This window comes from Mobula birostris, chromosome 14 (assembly GCF_030028105.1).
Source record: "Mobula birostris isolate sMobBir1 chromosome 14, sMobBir1.hap1, whole genome shotgun sequence".
In the NCBI taxonomy this organism is placed as follows: Eukaryota; Metazoa; Chordata; class Chondrichthyes; order Myliobatiformes; family Myliobatidae; genus Mobula; species Mobula birostris.
The window spans coordinates 25,499,533-25,515,446 of NC_092383.1; positions in this window are offsets into that span (position 1 = coordinate 25,499,533).

The window sequence follows — 15,914 nt, forward strand, 5'->3', positions numbered from 1 at the left end:
GATTAAAGGATTAATGTTAGTTTGTACATAAAGGTTACTTTTGTGAACTCAAACCGAATGAAGATTGAAATATTGTTGTTCATTCCCCAATCCACACCTGCTTCAATTGTGCAGGATGTCAATGCAAATATCAAAGAACCTGTTACCTGTGCGAATGCTTGCATGTGTACTTTAAATTCTCCCGTGTTCAGTTATTCAAGAATTCAATTCAGATTTTGCAAGAATTTTGTTACCCAGAAATACATAAGACTACCATATGGTGTAATTTTTAATATGCATATCCTTTTACCAGTCCAAAGTTATGATTAGAGGTGATTAGATTCAGCTGGACTGCATGAAAGTGGTGAATCAGTTTGTTTCTTAGTACAAGGTGTTTTTTTAAATTAGTTTATAGTCTAACTTTGGAAGCAGCAATCGGAATGTCTGTGGTCCATAAAATGGTGCATGCTCCTTGCTCCAAGTGATTATTTTGGGAATAATGATAACTGTAGTGCTAACCAGGGGAAAGTTCATAGCAGCTGTGCAAAATGACAACAGGCACAAGCTGAAGCAATATAGGTTTCCTTTACAACGTATATTTAACTTTGAGGGGACAGGAAGGTCCTCAGATGATGATATTTTTCTTTATCAAATAAGATTTCTTTACAGGTGCTATCTGTGTAGGATTTGTGGAGGAGGTATATATTGCGGATGGTGGGTGATAGCAGACAAGTTCATATAAACAATTGTAGGGCTGTGCTTCTTATTTATTACTGGAAAACATTATGACTGCTGTAATTACGTGCAGCTTATTCCCCCCAAACCATGGTATGTTCATCCTAGTTGTATGAATCAATAATTTAAAATGAGTCATCATAACAATTTTGATTGGACATTTAGTTAGAGTTTGTGAAACAATATACATAATGACATTGCTGGTACACAAAGCAGTAATCTTTTCTTTGAATTGAACAATTGTCTGAAACAAAAGAAGGAGGACATTGGCTTTTCAGATCATGCAAGATCAATTGCATTACTTCCATTCTTCTTTATTTTCCTGTAGCCCTTCAATATTATTGTAATAATAGAGGGCACGCATTGAAGGTGAGGGTGGGAGGGTTCAAGGGGGATGCGAAGAGTAAGAGTTTTACTTAGAGAGTTGGTGGGATGCCTGGAATGCACTGCCTGGTATGGCGGTAGAGGCTAATACATTATAGACTTTTAAGAGATATTTGAATAGACATGTGGATGCAAGGAATATGGAGGGATATGGATATGGTGTACATAGGAGGGATTAGTGTTTAGGTGTTCCTGATTTTCTTTTAAGCTAGTTTGGCACAATATTGTGAGCCAAGTAGCCTGTTCCTGTGCTGTACTGTTCTACGTTCTATGTGTGCATCAACACTTCCTTTTGATTCTTTTTGTTATTAATCTACATTTCAGGGATAATCTACAGTAATTAATGTATCAGCCAATATTTGGGAATTTTGAGGAAAATGGCTATGGAGAGAACGTTCAAACCCCAGAGAGGCAATGCTCAGGTCAGGCTCGAACCTGGCACCTTGCAATTGTCGGGCTGCAGCACTAACTGCACTGTCATTGTCACGTCATTTTTTCAATTTCTTCAGATCTGCTGTTGGGCTTTTCAACAGTTGGGAAAGCCTTTTCTATAGAAACAAAGACATTTTTTCTCCAGGCTGCAGTGAATGTGAAACACTTGTCTACATCAATACCAATACCTACTGGAATGCCATAACTTCACATTAGGGTATATTTCAGTTATTCAAAAATTCAGTCTGATTTTGCAAGTACTTAGTTACTAAATATTTTGAAAACAATATCCAGTGATAATTCTCCAGGTTTGGCAATGAGCATTGGTAGATGACCCTGCACATTTTGTCCAATTTCAAGATCAATGCCTATACATACACTACCCCCACAAATATCATATGATTGTCAGTCAAGAGTTAAGTGTAATTTCAGAGTGATGTCACCACCAAACAACCATCTTCTCCAGCACACCACTTCCTCATCTCTCAGTTCTAGCTATCTGGCTATCATCAATTAACTTGCTACAAACTAGGTAACCTTGCTGAATCATTCAGTAATGAAGCTAAAGGTATTTTTGAATAAGAATTAAAGTACTGTCTTCAAACCTACAAGTCATGAGTGTACTTATTAAAACCATCAGCTTTGGAGTCAACATATAAATTCAATAGCTCAGTAATTGATTTTAGCATTTCTTCATGGTCAGATATGAAGCAGTTTTTAAGAGCTTGATATATTGCTTTAAAGTATGAAAATCATTCAGTGTCTCTCACTTCCACTTTGGGAAAGTGATTAGGTATCAGAGAATGTGTTGGCGAATGGAACTTGCCGGGGGGCTCCTGCTACATTGTGGCTGTGTATTGATCTGCAGACAGGTGCTGCCGGGATTGCTGTTGGGCAGTTCCTTCTGTCAAGCTGCTGAAGAGAAATGAAGAACTCAAGGATGCAGAGAAAATGCACCCAGTATTTTGATACGCCTGACTGCCCTCTGACCCTCAGGTTAGAGAGTTGTCTAGGTTATGTCCCATCCTGTAACACAGTCACACATAGCTGTGGAAAATTGCCAGAGAAATTTCATTGCCTAGCCATGCACTTGATTTTCAACCACAGTGACAGGCTGCGTCAATATGTAGCGAAACTGACTCCTTTAAGAACTAGAGTTTCATATAAGCCCCTGAGCGATCAGGGGGAGAGGTTGAAATGGATTTGAATAAACCATCAAAGCTTCAGTCACCTTCTGCAGTATATGTCAGGAATAAGGGCATGATCACTAAATTAAAAATACTTCTCAAACATTTAAAATTGTTTTGTTTTTATATAGCTTGAATTGTTTCCACCCTAAAACTCATCGACTTAAGTACTTCTCTTTGCATTTTGCTCCCCAGTATTTGTAAACAGTCTAGATATCAGAGTCAGGTTTAATATCATTGGCATATGTTGTGAAATGTGTTGTTTTGTCGCAGCAGTATAATACAATACATAATTATAAAACTATGAATACAGTAAATTCTATAATTCATATACATATATATATCGTCGTGGCTATCCCTCGAGGTCGAGGATGATGGTCTTCGTTCTGTTGATTTACTTATGGGCTCTCAAGGTGCTTATGAGTCCAATCTTGGCTTTGAAAGTTCTTCCGCATTCAGGACAGGTAGTTCCAGATGGCAGATCGGGCTTTGGTTGTTGCTGCATCTCTTTCCATTTTCTTCTCTTTTCTTCTAATTCTGCACATCTGTTGGCTTCGAAAGTTGCTGTTCCTTCTCAGATGATGGCTTGCCAGAGTTTCCTGTCCTTGGCATTGGTTTCCCAATTGTTGATGGCGATGTTACATTTCTTCATGTTGGCTTTTAAGACGCTTTTGAATCTCTTCTGTTGTCCACCTCTTTTACGTTTGCCTTCTTTAAGCTGGGAGTAGAAGATTTGTTTCGGCAGATGTTCGTCTTTCATCCAAACAACATGACCGCTCCATCTTAGTTGGTTCTTGATGACGTAGGCTTCAGTGCTTGTTATTTTTGCTTCATTTAGCACTCTGACGTTGGTTCTTCTATCTTCCCAGCTGATATTTAAGATGTTTCGAAGACAGCGTTGATGGAACTTTTCAAGTACCTTCAGCTGTTGTTGGTATGTTGTCCAGTTTCTGATGCATACAGGAGCATTGGGATTAAAACTGCCTTGTACACCAACATTTTGGTGTCTGTTCAGATATATATACACACACAACTGTTCTGGGGCCCCTACTCTTCGTGATTTTTATAAATGACCTGGATGAAGAAGTGGAGGGATGGGTTAGTAAATTTGCTGATGACACAAAGTTTAGAGGTGCTGTGGATAGTGTGGAGGGCTGTCAGAGTTTATTGCGGGATATAGGATGCAAAACTGGGCTGAGAAGTGGTAGATGGAGTTCAACCCAGATACGTGTGAGGTGGTTCATTTTGGTAGGTCAAATATGTTGACGGAATATAGTATTAATGGTATTCTCGAGGCAGTGTGGAGGATCAGAGGGATCTTGGGGTCCGATTCCATAGTACACTCAAACCTGCTGCGCAGGTTGACTCTGTGGTTAAGAAAGTGTATAGTGCATTGGCCTTCATCAATCGTGGGATTGAGTTTAGGAGCCGAGAGGTAATGTTGCAGCTATATAGGGACCCTGGTCAGACCCCACTTGGAGTACTGTGCTCACTTCTGGTCGCCTCACTATAGGAAGATATGGAAATCATAGAAAGGGTGCAGAGGAGATTTACAAGGATGTTGCCTGGATTGGGAGCATGCCTTACGAGGATAGATTGAGTGAACTCAGCCTTTTTTCCTTGGAGCGATGGAGGATGAGAGGTGACCTGATAGAGGTGTATAAGATGATGAGAGTCATTGATCGTGTGGATAGTCAGAGGCTTTTTCCCAGGGCTGAAATGGCTAGCAGAAGAGGGCACAGTTTTAAGGTGCTTGGAAGTAGGTACAGAGGAGATGTCAGGGGTAACCCATCCCTCCACCCTCATCCAGGTCATTTATAACTAGACAGGGTACTGGTGAGGCTGCACCTGGAGTACTGTGTGCAATTCTGGTCTCCTTACTTGAGGAAGGATATACTGGCTTTGGAAGCAGTGCAGAGGAGGTTCACCAGGTTGATTCCAGAGATGAAGGGGTTAACCTATGAGGAAAGATTGAGTCGCCTGTGACTATACTCCCTGGAATTCAGAAGAATGAGAGGGGATCTTATAGAAACATACAACATTTTGAAAGGGATAGATAAGATAAAAGTAGGAAAGTTGTTTCCATTGGTAGGTGAGACGAGAACTAGAGGACATTGCCTGAAGATTCAGGGGAGAAGATTTAGGAAGGAGATGAGGAGAAACTGTTTCTCCCAGAGAGTGGTGAATCTGTGGAATTCTCTGCCCAGGGAAGCAGTTGAGGCTTCTTCACTAAATATATTTAAGATACAGTTGGATAGATTTTTACATAGTAAGGGAATTAAGGGTTATGGGGAAAAGGTAGGTAGATGGAGCTGAGTTCACCGACAAATCAGCCATGATCTTATTGAATGGCGGAGCAGGCTCGATGGGCCGGATGGCCTACTCCTGCTCCTATTTCTTATGTTCTTATGTAAGTTTTTAACGCAGAGAGTGGTGAGTGCGTGGAATGGGCTGCCGGCAACAGTGGTGGAGGCAGATACGATAGGGTTTTTTAAGAGACTCCTGGACAGGTACATGGAGCTCAGAAAAATAGAGGGCTATGGGTAACCCTAGGTAACTTCTAAAGTAAGGACATGTTTGGCACAGCTTTGTGGGCGGAAGGGCCTGTATTGTGCTGTACGTTTTCTATGATTCTATGTTTCTCTAGTGTTCATGAGTTCAATGTCCATTCAGGAATCTGATGGCAGAGTGGAAGAAGCTATTCCTGAATCATTGACACTGATATACAGCAAGAAGTAAGTATTGGGAGAAACCTTCCTGAATGATAGAAAAAGTAAACTCTGTAAAGCATTGGCGCCCTTCTGAAAAAAAAAGAATTTTGTTATTTGTGACAAGTATAAATAAATAATACTTTGAAGATATGATGACTCGTAATGCAAATTTTCCTTTGATAGCATAATACAGAAGCAATGCACAAAAATAGCTCTTGTGGAATTCAGTCCTCCTTATTCCACAGTGGTCAGCACAATCACAGAAGATTCAACTCTAGTGAATAGATGGTGGTAATACCAACATCTAATTGCTGTGGCATTGCTCAGATTTCTTTAACATTGACTGATGGACACTTGTTATTCAGCATCACATATTCATTGCAGGCATAGAATCATTTTATTTCCTGATTGCTGATACTATCTTTCAGCTCATGAACATAACTAAACTACAAAATCTGAATACTTTTATAAGAGCTTTGAATCTCACTGGGAGTGGAAGAATTTCTCCTTCATCTGCTCTGTATGTATCTTTGTCCTTACTGATTTTACTCTCCTTGTACGGAATGCCAGATCCTGATATTCCGAGAGATTTGAGTGAGTTAGGGTATTCTGTAGAATTTAACAGCAGTGTCATTTGCAATACTTTCTTTGCACTTCTCAGCCAGGAGTGGACCAGAATGGTAGAAGACTTCAGCTCCAGTGTCTTGCTGGTAGAAAACAGAAAGCGAGAAAGCAGATGTTGTAGATGGAAGGACAGAATTGGGGGGATCACCGAAGTTGGAGGAGAAGTTTGTTCATGGGGTTTGGAGAAGGGAGCCTGATCATATGCAAGAAACATTTTTTTTTGAAGAATGAAGGAAAGTCCTCCTACCATCCTGCCCCACATACAGTGCTGCAAGCACAAAGACCTACAAGATCTACTATCTTCACTTCAGCTTCTAAATTTTCTGAGCCATGGGAGAGTTAAGTTGAAAGTTATTATTTAAAGACATTAACACTGAAATACTATATATGCCTGGCTATGCTAATAAAAGCCGCGAGTATCTAATAAGTTACCAAACATGCATCCCAAGTGCCTCCGTTAAATACAGATTAGTACGTTGATGCTGGGTTGGTCAATGTCAATTTAAAAATAATTTATTTCAATTATCCACACATTCCTGGGATCAAATTTCACCTCCCCATGTTACTGACCATTTTGCTGGCATTACCTAAATTTGGGACTCCACTGTTTAATAAATGAAAAAAAAATAGAGGAGAGGAAACATATAATTATTCTTGTTTGATATAATTGATCATATGTCAACTGAGCATGTACACAGGGGCACCAGAATAAAGCCCAAGGTGTTGCTCATCTGAAGTTTATAACTGTATACTTCGCAGCAAGTGTTATGAGTGAATTTTCAGTGATCTGCAACTCTCTGAAGACCACTGAATTCAACTAACTCAATGCAGCAGATCATTATTGTAAATTCATTTGTAGGATGCAGAATGAGAATCAGGTTTAATATCTCTGACGTATGTCGTGAGATTTGTTGGCTTTATGGTAGCAGTGCAATGCAATACATAATAATAGAGAAAAAATTGTGAATTACAGTAAATATATGCATATATTAAATAGTTAAATTAAATTAGTAGTGCAAAAATTAGAAATAAAAAATGTAGTAAGGTGGTATTCATGGGTTTAATATTCATTCAGAAGTCGGATGGCAGAGAGGACGAAGCTGTTCCTGAATTTTTGACTGTGTGCCTTTGGGCTTCTGTACCTCCTTCCTGAAGGTAACAATGAGAAGGAGGTATGACCTAGATGTTAGGGGTCCTTAATGATGGACACAGCCTTTCTGACATATTACTCCTTGAAGTTATCCTGGATACTATGGAGACTCGTGCTTATGATAGAGTTGACTAAGTTTACAACTCTCAGCAGCTTACTTCAATCCTGTGCTGTAGCTCCGCCATACCAGATGGTGCTATAGTTAGTTAGAATGCTTGCCACGGTACATCTGTCGAAATTTTCGAGAATTTTTGGTGACATGCCAAATCCTTTCAAAGTTCTAATGAAATATAGCCACTGTCATGCCTTCTTTATAGCTGCATCAATATGTTGGGTCCAGGGTAGATCCCAAGAGATGTTGATGTGGTGATATCACGTGTCACGTGTAAGAACGTGTTTGGACAGAGTTCAGAGCGCAGAAATGACAGAATGATCTAGAAACTTGTATGGTGAAAATGTGGTTGCTGTTGCTGTTGTAAATAAAAGTTCTAGTTTTAATTCTTCCAGAATATGGTTTGCTCTTAGTAACCCATGGTACATATAAAGAACACAACATGGTGTCAGAAGTCGGTCTGGAAGAATAATACATTTTACTAACACGGAAGAAGCGAAGATAATCGTAAAAAAGAGAGCAAATTGTTTTGGTGTGTGAACAGTTTTAAAAATGGAAGTTTTGCAACCCCCATCGATGCTTCAGCTGACTGGAAATGTAACTGAAAACTGGAAAAGATTTAAACAGCGTTTTGAAATTTACTTACCGGTGATCGGAGCAGATAATAAAACTGAAAAAACGAAAGCTGCCATTCTACTCCACGTAATAGGGGACGATGCAATTGAGGTATATAACCATTTACTTTTGAAAATGGAGATAATTTGAATCTGAAAGTGATAATGGACAAATTTGAGGCATTTTATATACCGAAGCGCAATGTGATGTATGAACGGCACAAATTTTTCAAATGCCGGCAGACACCTGGTCAAATGATTGATCAATTCGTTACGGAATTGAGGCACCACAGTAAAACATGCGAGTTTTCAGAGCTCACAGACTCTCTTGTTAAAGACTGAATTGTTTGTGGCATCTTGGATAATGCTCTGACAGAAAGACTGTTAAGAGAACAAGACATCGACCTGGAAAAAGCTTTGAGGCTCTGCAAAGCATTGGAAACTGTGATGTTACAGGCAAAAGAACTTTACTTCGAGAGCTACGTAGACGCTGTGAAGTGCGAACATATTAGAAAAAATAATGAAGTGACAAGGAAAGCGACAGAGAGCATGATGTCACCTGAAAGAAAAATCTTTGTGATCGCCGTGGGCGGCAGCACTGACCAAAAAAGTGTCCAGCGTATCGGAAAATGTGCAACAATTGTGGTAAGAGTAATCATTTTTCATGCTGTTGCAGAAGTAGAAAAATAATTAAACGAGTAAATGCGGTGCTTGAAAATGAATGTGAGAAGTTTTATACAGATGTGCTTTGTGAAAACAAACAAAGTAAGAATAACTGGACTATGCCAGTGCAAGTGAACCAAAACATTATTCTGCTTAAATTGGATACTGGAGGACAAGTAAATGTTAGGATTAGTGTGGAGGGAGTGGAGAGCAGAGCGTTCGGAAGGAGTGAGGTTGGAATGGGAACAAGGTACGGTGAAGTCGAGATGGTTGATGTCCCGTCGGCAGTTAGCAATAAAGAGATCCAGAGCAGGCAGAAGACCAGAGTGGGATGTCCATGAAGGGTTTTATAGTCCTTGCCGAAGAAGTAGGCTCGGAGACTGAGCCGGCGGAAGAAGAGTTCTTCTTCAGCAAGGAACTCTCCCACCCCCACCAATGACCCCTTCTCCCGTCTTCAACCCTCCTCCCCTTCATGGACACCCCACACTAATCCTAACCTTACTATAAAACCTGCCGATAGTGGGGTGCTGCTGTAGTCTGGCGTACTGACCTCTACTTTGCTGAGGCTCAGCGACAACTTGCGGATATCTCCTCTTATTTACCCCTCGATCGTGACCCCACTAAGGAGCACCAGGCCATTGTCTCCCACACTATCACCAACTTTATCCGCTCAGGGGATCTCCCATCCACTGCTACCAACCTTATAGTTCCCACACCCCGCACTTCCCATTTCTACCTTCTACCCAAGATCCGCAAACCTGCCTGTCCTGGCAGACCTATTGTCTCAGCTTGCTCCTGCCCCACCAAACTCATTTCTGCATATCTCGACACGGTTTTATCCCCCTCCTTGTTTAATCCCTTCCTACCTATGTTCGTGACACTTCTCACGGTCTGAAACTTTTTGATGATTTTAAGTTCCCTGGCCCCCACCACTTTATTTTCACCATCGATGTCCAGTCCCTACATACTTCCATCCCCTATCAGGAAGGTCTCAAAGCTCTCAGCTTCTTTTTGGATTCCAGACCTAACCAGTTCCCCTCTACCACCACTCTGCTCCGTCTTGTGGAATTAGTCCTTACTCTTAATAATTTCTCCTTTGGCTCCTCCCACTTCCTCCAAATTAAAGGTGTAGCCATGGGCACCCGTATGGATCCCAGCTATGCCTGCCTTTTTGCTGGCTTTGTGGAACATTCTATGTTCTAAACCTATTCTGGTATCTGTCCCCCACTTTTCCTTCGCTACATCGACAACTGCATTGGCGCTGCTTCCTGCACGCATGCTGAGCTCGTTGACTTCATTAACTTTGCCTCCAACTTTCACCCTGCCCTCAAGTTTACCTGGTCCATTTCTGATACCCCCTCCCCTTTCTAGATCTTTCTGTCTCTATCTCTGGAGACAGCTTATCTACTGACGTCTACTATAAGCCTACTGACTCTCACAGCTATCTGGACTATTCCTCTTCTGACCCGTCTCTTGCAAGAACGCCATCCCCTTCTTGCAATTCCACCGTCTCCACCGCATCTGCTCTCAGGATGAGGCTTTTCATTCTAGGACGAGGGAGATGTCCTCCTTTTTGAAAGAAAGGGGCTTCCCTTCCTCCACCATCAACTCTGCTCTCAAATGCATCTCCCCCATTTCATACACATCTGCTTTCATTCCATCCTCCCGCCACCCCACTAGGAATAGGGTTCCCCCTGTCCTCACCTACCACCCCACCAGCCTCTGAGTCCAACATATAATTCTCCGTAACTTCCGTCACCTCCAACGGGATCCCACCACTAAGCACATCTTTCCCTCTCCCACCCCCCACTTTCCACAGGGATCGCTCCCTACGTGACTCCCTTGGCCATTCGTCCCCCCCATCCTTCCCCACCGATCTCCCTCCTGGCACTTATCCTTGTAAGCGTAACAAGTGCTACACATGCCCTTATACTTCCTCCCTCACCACCATTCAGGGCCCCAGACAGTCCTTCCAGGTGAGGTGGCACTTCACCTGTGAGTTGGCTGGGGTGATATACTGCGTCTGTTGCTCCCGATGTGGCCTTCTATATATTGGCGAGATCTGACACAGACTGGGAGATCATTTTGCTGAACACCTACGCTCTGTCTGCCAGAGAAAGCTGGATCTCCCAGTGGCCACACATTTTAATTCCACATCCCATTCCCATTCTGAATATGTCTATCCACGGCCTCCTCTACTGTAAAGATGAAGCCACACTCAGGTTGGAGGAACAACATCTTATATTCCGTCTGGGTAGCCTCCAACCTGATGGCATGAACGTTGACTTCTCAAACTTCTGCTAATGCCCCTCCTCCCCCTCATACCTCATCCGTTATTTATTTATATACACACATTATTTTTCTCTCTCTCCTTTTTCTCCCTCTGTCCCTCTCACTATACCCCTTGTCCATCCTCTGGGCTTTTCCCCCCTCCCCCTTTTCTTTCTCCCGAGGCATCCTGTCCCATGCTCCTCTGATATTGCTTTTGCCAATCAACTGTCCAACTCTTGGCTCCATCCCTCCCCCTCCTGTCTTCTCCTATCATTTCGGATCTCCCCCTCCCCCTCCTACTTTCAAATCTCTTACTAGCTCTTCTTTCAGTTAGTCCTGACGAAGGTTCTTGGCCCAAAAAGTCGACTGTACCTCTTCCTAGAGATGCTGCCTGGCCTGCTGCATTCACCAGCAACTTTTATGTGTGTTGCTCAAAATTCCAGCATCTGCAGATTTCCTCGTGTTTGCGCTGATAGAGACATGTTAATTTATGCATTTGTTTTGATTAATGTTGCATATCACGTGACACGTGTAAGAACGTGATTGGACAGAGTTCAGAGTATGCACAGAAATGACAGAATGATCTAGAACACTGGGAGATCGTTTTGCTGAACACCTGTGCTCTGTCCACCAGAGAAAGCAGGATCTCCCAGTGGCCACACATTTTAATTCCACATCCCATTCCCATTCTGATATGTCTATCCACGGCCTCCTCTACTGTAAAGATGAAGCCACGCTCGGGTTGTAGGAACAACACCTTATATTCCGTCTGGGTATCCTCCAACCTGATGGCATGAACATTGATTTCTCTAACTTGCGCTAATGCCCCACCTCCCCCTCGTACCCCATCAGTTATTTATTTATATACACACATTCTTTCTCTTTCTCTCCTTTTTCTCCCTCTGTCCCTCTGACTATACCCCTTGCCCATCCTCTGGGTTTTCCCCCCTCCCCCTTTTCCTTCTCCCTGGGCCTCCTGTCCCGTGATCCTCTCATATCCCTTTTGCCAATCACCTGTCCAGCTCTTGGCTCCATCCCTCCCCTTCCTGAATTCTCCTATCATTTTGGATTTCCCCCTCCCCCTCCCACTTTCAAATCTCTTACTAGCTCTTCCTTCAGTTAATCCTAACGAAGGGTCTCGGCCTGAAACGTCGACTCTACCTCTTCCTAGAGATGCTGCCAGGCCTACTGCATTCACCAGCAACTTTGATGTGTGTTGCTAGAATGATCTAGAAACTTGTATGGTGAAAATGTGGTTGCTGTTGCTGTTGTAAATAAAAGTTCTAGTTTTAATTCTTCCAGAATATGGTTTGTTCTTTGTAACCCACGGTATGTATAAAGAACACATCAGTTGACACCCAGGAACTTGAAATTCCTCACTCTTTCCGGTTCTGATCCCTTTATGAGGCCTGGTGTGTGTTCCCCTTTTTATCCTTTCTGAAGCCCACAATCAGTTCTTTGGTCTTACTGACAATGAATGCAAGGTTATTGCTGCTTCACCACTCAACCAGCTGGTACATCTTTCCTCTGTATGCCCTCTCATCTTCATCTGAAATTCTGACAACAATGGTTGTATCATCAAATTTATAGATGGTATTTGAGCTGTGCTTAGCCATACAGTCATGGGCGTAGAGAGAGCTAGCATCCCTGAGGTGCACCAGTGTTGATTGTCAACGAGGTGGAGATGTTATATCCAATCGGCACAGACTGTCGTCTTCCGGTTAGGATGTCAAGGATCCAGTTGCAGAGGGAGGTAGAGAGGCTCAGGTTCTGGAGCTTTTTGATCTGAACTGTAGAAACTACTGTGTTAAATGCTGATCTGCACTCAATAAACATCATCCTAACATAGGTATTTATATTGTTCAGGTGATCCAAGGCTGCGTGGAGAGTCAATGAGATCTTGCCCGCCATAGACCAATTGTGCTGATAAGCGAATTGCAGTGGGTCCTGGTCTTTGCTGAGACAGGAGTTAATTCTAGCCATAACCAACTCTCAAAGCATTTCATCACCGTAGATGTAAGTGCTACTGGACAATAGCCATTAAGGAAGCTCACCCAGCTCTTTTTGGGTACTGGTATAATTGCTGCCCTTTTGAAGCAGGTGGGAACTTCTGACTATAGCAATGAAAGATTGAAAATGTCTTTGAACACCTCCTGGCTCAGGTTTACAGAGCTCTACCAGGTTCTCCATGCCATTGAAGGCTAACATTTATCACAAATTGCCTATAAGCTTCCTATTAAATTATTGGTGTCTAGGTGGTAAATGTATTCCACAGAACTGTTGGGTATGAAGTTTTGTGTTTAGATTCAGCAATGATGAAAGACTGACAATATATTTCAAACCAAGATAATATGCAACTTGCCAATGACTTGTGGGCATTGGACTTCCTTTATGCTTACTGCCCTTGCATTTCTATATCTGCCAGACATGAGAAGTTTGTGATGAGCTGTGAAGGGAGTTATCATTCTCTGATGGCTTTGCAGCCGTGGTGTGTGAGTGTTGGTGGGAGTAAGTGTTTAGCCGAAAGCATTAGGTGCCACTTAAGTGGGTGTCTTTGCCCTAGAAATTGTTGAGCTACTCGAAAATTGTTGAAACTACTATCTTCCAGGAAAGTCGAAAGTAAATTATCATCCTCCTGATCTGTGCTTCCATACGGTGGACTGATTTTGTACACTAGTTGAGTCATTCACTTCAGGAGACAAATGTGCTCTCATAAATGCGATCTTAGTGTAACTGATTCAGTTATGCTTCTGAACTGTTGGACGTTCATTTTTGGAGTCTTCAGGACAGTAACTAAACGTTAGAATCACCTGCATCTACAGCTCAATTTGAAACTGAGCAGGTTCAGTTATTAGTCGTAAGGAGAGATTTACCGTCATAATGCTGTCTCTGTTTACCAGTGTACAAGCAGCAGGTAGAAACCCTTATAATACGTAACATTTAATGGAATTAAAGTGCACAAACTGCCAACTTTGTTGAACCTTGTGATAATGCTCCATTCAAACACCATTCTCTTTCTATTGCACTTCATTTAACTCTCTCATTATTACCTAGGAATTTCCCTAATATTTACAATGAATCCTCCATCAACTCAGCTGCCTATAATATGTAAATATTACACTTTTTCAACAGAGTTTTTGTGAACATCTTCATCTTTTACTGTGACAGAAACTCTCTTTTTCATACGGTCGTAGGCTGTGCTGGCACAGTTAGGGCAACGATCAGTCCATTTTTTTTCAGTAGACAACTGGCCAAAATCTATCCATTAGTGTGTAGTGAACCAAAATTTTCAGGAGCTATCAGGGCAGGTTGAGTAAAGGAGCTTCTATTCAAACTGACATGAATCTTCGAAATATTTGAGGAATACATCCAAAGGAGTCTATCTACAGCCATGGTTTTTAACTACCTATCCCACAATTTAAAATCACTGTTTCAAGTAATGAGTGTTTGGTCAGGAACCAACAATTTCTTCCATTACTCGGTGACTGCCTACTGCTGTCATAGTGATGTGACAGACTCTAAATGGTTGTCATTTCCTTATTAGCACTATTCTCATTCAGCTGTTGTGTGTGTTTCTTAATATCCACACAGAATGACCCGGTCTTCAGTTGTTTTGAACCTCCTTGCCATTGGAAAAGGATTTCATGATGGAACAACTATTCCATGTTAAAAGGCTTCACAGTTAACTTACAGCTCATGAACTGCAGGACCGGAAGCATCAGGATCATCACAGACCTTCTCAGCAGTAACAAATGTGAATATCACCTGCTGTCATAGCAGAGGAAATCAGAACCTTGAGTATTGAACCTTGTTCTCAGTATTTATTTATTTATTTACTTACTTATTCATTCATTTTTGTATTTACCTAGTTCTTTGTTTGGCTGTTGGACTTTGTGTGCAGTTTCTCATTGCTTCTATTGTATTTCTTTTTCTTCTGTGAATACCTGCAGTAAAATGAATCTCAGAGCTATATGGTGTCCTATATGTCATGTCGTTTATTGATAGTAAACTTACTTTGAAATTTGAACCTTGAACTTTAACATAACTACGTGATTGAGAATTCACTGGCAAGAGATCGCCAGCACTCTATTTTCTGATCCAGTTGCACAAATTAATGGCTACTCATTTAGGTGTTTTGATATTTTGCATTCATTTCACAGAGTCATAATCTGTTTTCACCGATTTTCATTTCTTTTGCATTATCTTTTAAAATTATTTTCATCCGCTGTATTAGATTTTCAACAATTTCTGAATATCACAGCAATTTATAAACCTAGATAAATAGTCTCTTTGCACTCACTGGGGATATTGTTTAGTTTTGCCAGGGTGCTCTTGGAGGCAGAGGGCAGTACCCCCTCAGCATGGCACTACTCGCTCACATCTTGCCTGCAGAGAGACAAAAAAATCAGCCTTTCACACCTGGTGAGTGGATGGGGGTAGTAACTTTGGAAAGCTTTTCCATTGAGATCTGATCCATAACTCTCATGTCACAAAAACACTAAAATAATACAGACATGTTGCAGAAGTAAATTTGAGCTCTGGATGTTGATTGATATCTTGGTTAAGTCAGGCTTCTAGTTCATTGGAGAGTAACTGAACCACCCATCAGGGTCAAAATCAAAATCAGGTTTATTATCACGGGTATACTGAATGCTTAGTTTTATGGCAGCAGGACAGTGCAAGACATAACATTTTCTATAAGTTACAATAAATAAATAAATAGTTAACCATATAACCAAAAACCATTACAGCATAGAAACAGGCCATCTCGGCCCTTCTAGTCAGTGCCGAACCTAGTCCCACTGACCTGGACTCAGCCCATAATCCTCCATTCCTTTCCTGTCCATATAGCTATGCAATTTAACTTCAAATGACAACATTGAACCTGCCTCAACCACTTCTGCTGGAAGCTCATTCCACACAGCTACCACTCTCTGAGTAAAGAAGTTCTCTGTCATATTACCCCTAAACTTTTGCCCTTTGACTCTCAACTCATGTCCTCTTGTTTGAATCTCCCCCACTCTCAATGGAAAAAGCCTATCCACGTCAACT